General features: G+C 39.7%; 1 pseudogene; it reads left to right on the forward strand.

Annotated features, from left to right (window-relative positions):
- Window positions 1-207: 207 nt before the first annotated feature.
- Window positions 208-836, forward strand: LOC136118450 (isopentenyl-diphosphate Delta-isomerase 1-like; annotated as a pseudogene).

Consider the following 836-nt stretch of genomic DNA (forward strand, 5'->3'; position numbering starts at 1 on the left):
GTGCAACCATTTGGAAAGTGACTAAGTCCACTCTTATGGATCCCATTCAGCAATCTCTACAGGAGAGAATCACTGATTCAGTTTCCCATCCTTGAACCAATCACCTGTGGCAAAGTGTGAGAAAGAAAATCTTGGGTAGGAGTTACCTTTGAGCCAATCAACGGTGACCTGCAGGTCCTGGAGAAGCAAGGATATTCAGGACAGAACAGACATGTGCTAACAATGCCTGAAATAAATATTGGCAATTTTGATGAGCAACAGTTTTCATTTCCGGCAGCGATATATATTCTTATCCATGAAAATTACAACAAAATTGGACCTAGAGCCAAAATGAATTCTGACTTGAATGAAAACATTGAGAAAAGACTATTGCCCTGAGCCTTAAGTGTCATCATATTCAACACAGAAAATAAGCTACTGCTACAGCAGAGGTCAGATGCTAAAATTTCCTTTCCAGGTTGTTTTACCAACACTTGTAGTTATCCATTAAGTCATAAAGGAGAACTTGAAGAAAATGATGCAATTGGACTAAGGGCAGCACAGAGGTCTTTAAAAGCTGAATTAGCAATTCCCATGGCGCAGGTTTCCCCAGAAGACGTTAATTTTTTAACGCAAATTCACTACAAGGATCAATCTGATGATATTTGGGGTGAAATTGGGTACATTTTGTTTGTGAGGAAGAACGTAGCTTTGGATTCCTATCCCTGTGGGATTAAGAGCTATTGTTACGTGTCCAAGGAAGAACTAGAGGACTCTTGAGAAAAGGAGCCAATGGTGTAATCAAGATAACTTCGTGGTTTAAAATGATCGCACAGACTTTTCTCCTTACACGTTGA

This window comes from Phocoena phocoena, chromosome 1, assembly GCF_963924675.1.
Source record: "Phocoena phocoena chromosome 1, mPhoPho1.1, whole genome shotgun sequence".
Lineage (NCBI taxonomy): Eukaryota > Metazoa > Chordata > Mammalia > Artiodactyla > Phocoenidae > Phocoena > Phocoena phocoena.